The following is a 3927-nucleotide window of genomic DNA, read 5'->3' as shown; positions in this document are numbered from 1 at the left end:
GCGCTTTGCCTCTCGTTGGCCCATAGACTTCTTGAGTCAGGTAGAGGTCATCCACGCACGAGAAGAAGCTTTGCTACCACTCGGATTTTGCTGAGCAATCTTCCCACAAGATGTCTGGGTAATTGAAGTCACCCATGACAACCATGGTCCTGGAGCATGCCGCCTCAGCCAGTTCCCGGGCAAACTCCTGGTCAAGCTCAGGACTCTGGGTGGGAGGTCTGTAATAGACTCCCACCATTGTGTCACCTGTAATCGCGTACTATCGCATAGTTCCCCAGGGTGTAAGTGGTAACTGGGAAGGGGAGCTCCTGCCTGAAGGAGAGGGGGTGGACATGGATGTATGTGTGTAGTTTGTGGATGGGTGTGGGTCCCTCTGCCACATGCCTCCCACCCCATGGCTGGGGCAAGCAGATGCCCTGGTGGCATGCAGTTGCAGCTGAGTGCCTGAGGCTGCACATGGTTCCCCCTGCAGTGCTGCAAACCCCACATGCTGGCACTAAGCCACCCCAATCTGCTCCAAAGGCACCTTCCAACAGGCTGAGCTGGGCTGACTCTGTACTGCCACATGCAGCTCCCAGGATTCACTGGAGTCTCATGCTTCTGTGGGCTCCATCTGCTGAAGTCAGAAGTACCTCAAATGCCTGTTAGTGGTGGGAGCTGTGCTGGGGTGGGGCATGTGTTTAGTAGAAGCTGTTTTGGGGGGTGGACACATGGTGCCAGGAGTTGTGCATGGGTTGGGTAGTGAAGGGGGCTGTATGGTGGGGCATATGGTGGCAGGGACTGTGTAGAGGGGATGTGTGGTGGCGGGGGATGTGCATGGGGTGGTGTGGTACATTGAGGTGGCATATGGCAGATAGGACTGTGCATGGGGGGGATGTGGAGTGGGGAAGCCCACACTCTCCCACAAACCCCATCCACTCCCATGTCTACAGCCACCCACAAATGCGCCACCCTCCACACCCCTTCACAATCCCCCCACTCACCTTTCAACCAGACCCCTCACATAAACACCTGCATATATTTCTAAAGAAGATTTAAATAGTGTATTTTTTTTATAACCACTATTATATATGAATGTACAGGCATGTCTCCTCTTATGCAGGAGTTAGGTTCTGAGGTCAGTGCGTAAGGCGTAAATCGCATATAGTCAAATCACCAGCGATTTGACTAGCGGTGACTGCCTCTGCCTCCAAAACCTCCCGCCGCCGCCGTGGAGCCGTGCTTAGAGCTGTGCAGCCGGTGGCTGCAGCGCAGTGTGGGGTGGTGGTGGGGATGGCTGCATGCTGCTGGGCCACCACTGCTGCAAACTCAAGCCCCGCCCCCATCCCACCCCACGTATAGTTGAATTCGCGCAAGTTAAATGCACATATGACACAAATGTACTGTAATTAATTTTGTATAATACTGAATTTTTCTGCACATAATTTCCTGTGGTGTACATTTGGCCTGTTCTTTCTTCTTTGGAACTGTATCCCTAAAATATTTCTATCACAGTGGGTGCAGTCTACACTCTCATTAATGTGCTATAGTTACAGTGCATTAAATTTAGTACCTGTATAACCAGGTACTAAATCAATGCACAGTAAGTAGTGCATTGGTCTTTACAGATGCCAACTGCACAGTAGCCTAAGACTATTTCACAGTAGCATATTAGTATGGGATTTTTTTCCCGGCACACTGCTACACAGTATTATTAGGCTACTGATCATGTAGTATCTTGTGCAGACACACCCAGTGAGCGTCCTCATGAAATTCTCCCCTGACTCCTATATACTTCCCCTACAATTACTGTTAGACTTGCAACTTCTTAGTCATGAGGTTTGCTCCGAGGCACCTATCATACTATAATGGAAGCCATACAGTTGTATCCTGATCCCTAAACCAGCCAGTCTCCCTGAGTGAGTCTAACTAGACCTGATATCTGCAGAGCAAAGAGGGAGGGAAGAAGAGTCGGGGGATTTTTACAAGGAGCTCTTTAGAAGACATGACCTTCCCCTGAACATATCATGGGGTCAGTGATGAGTAGAAGTGTGTTATGGTGATTCTTCCATCCTCCCCCAATGTGTCCAGGGGTGGAGATTGTAAGTGCAATGTGGTATCTCTTGTATGGTGTAGAGAAGAGGAGAAGATGGAGATACTTAATGAGTGCCAGCAGGATCCAACAAAGGAGAAAAGGAGCTCCCTGAGAGCTGCAGTTCCAGAGCAGCTGATCTGTGAAACTAGAGTGGCCCCGGAAGGAAGGGGAGAAAAGGAAAGACCTGGATGAAGAAGAGGAGGAGACCATACATCCCCAAAACCAGGAGGACAGGTAGGATGGCTGTGAGCAAGCAGCCCAGTAGCTAATAAGCTCCAAGGAGCTCTAATTAGCCAGGAGGAGCCAGCTGTGGGAAACACTGCAGGGAACAGAGTTTTAAGGGTGGAGCTGTGCAACAAAGGAATGGGTAGCCAGGAGAAGGCAGCTAAGCCTCTACTTACACAAGTAACACTTTGTTTAGCTTTTTCTTACATGCTGAGCCTGCATCCAAGCAGGTTGGCACAACTGCAGACCCAGGAACCTAAGCACTGTTTTGCACTGAGGTTGATTTCATCTGAGCTACACTAACTCGAGCAGAATGCCATATTTTCTTACATATAATCCACATCTTTTTTTTTCCCCAAAGCAGCTGGGAAAATCTTGGGTTCACATCATATGCAAAGAAATGTTCTTCATGGGCCTGGATATCTGATGGTAGGGATAGACAAGGGAGAGCAGCGGCAGTGCTAATTGCCATGTTTCTGGGGGTCAAGCCCTCAGCCCTGGCATACAGCTGCTGGCCCTGAAGTCCTGAACCCTGATGTGCAGCCCACAGCGCCCACTACTAGCATTTGGCTTCAAACCTGGTGACCCCAGATCACTGGTACTTATATTCCATGGTAAGATTTGTTTTGTTTTTTACTGCTTGGGGCTTTGCAAAAAGTAGAGTGCATGTTATATTTTTGGGATTTATTATATGAACAAAAGTTGGGTAAGTCAAGAACAGATCATCTGAGTTAATGCTGCAGCCCATACACTATAAAGCATAATTTTAAACAAGTACATAAAGTCATGTGGACACAACATTGTGCTTTAAGAATAGCTTATTTCAGTGTATTGTGAAGCATTGTTTATTCACTTGAAGCTAAGATAGGGCTGAATTAAACCAATATGAGCATTCCTGACACAGATGTACAGTTTAGTTTAATTACTTTACATTTTAATTTAATTAAACTAATGCAGGTCCCAGTGTGGATAATGTTGGTTTGATCCATGAGTTGCTTGATTCAGCTGAAGGTCAATCAGTTTCTAATTAATTTATGTTGTGTTGAGTGGTCTTGTCTGGTACTCCAAGAGTGTCCACCGAGCTGGAACAGCCCACCCAGCCTCTGCCCTTAATCACATTATCCCTCCTGCTTGTAAAGGCTGGGCTCCAAGAAAGATTGGGGGATTCCTACTGCACATCCATGTGGATGTCTGTAAATCTGGAGAAGAATCAGGCCCAGTAATTTTTGAAAATTTTCAGCTGACCTCCTAAGTTTGTCTTCCTTAGTCAGTAGCTAATGCTAACTCAGAAACTCAGAAGTTTTAAAAGTGATTTTTGTAGCTGTGATGGTCCAGAAATTATGCAAGTATTTCTTAGGGTGGGTGATATCTCATGGTTGTGTAAAGGCTGACTCTTTCATTTTGCTAAAAGGTTCTCAGATACCCTCCCTATTGGTCATGCTATGATGTCAGACAACTCTCTTCATGGATTTCTAGGGTTGGAAGGGACCTTGTAGATCACCAAGTCCAACCCCCTTCTCTGGACAGGAAAGAATTCTGGGGTCAAGCATTCTTTCCTGTCCAGCATTCACCCCAGCCAGGTGCTCATCTAATCTCTTTTTTTTTTTTTTTTTTTTTTTTTTTAAACA

This window comes from Alligator sinensis, unplaced genomic scaffold (genome assembly GCF_000455745.1).
Source record: "Alligator sinensis unplaced genomic scaffold, ASM45574v1 scaffold1378_1, whole genome shotgun sequence".
Taxonomy (NCBI): Eukaryota; Metazoa; Chordata; order Crocodylia; family Alligatoridae; genus Alligator; species Alligator sinensis.
Note: the sequence above shows the minus strand (reverse complement) of the source record.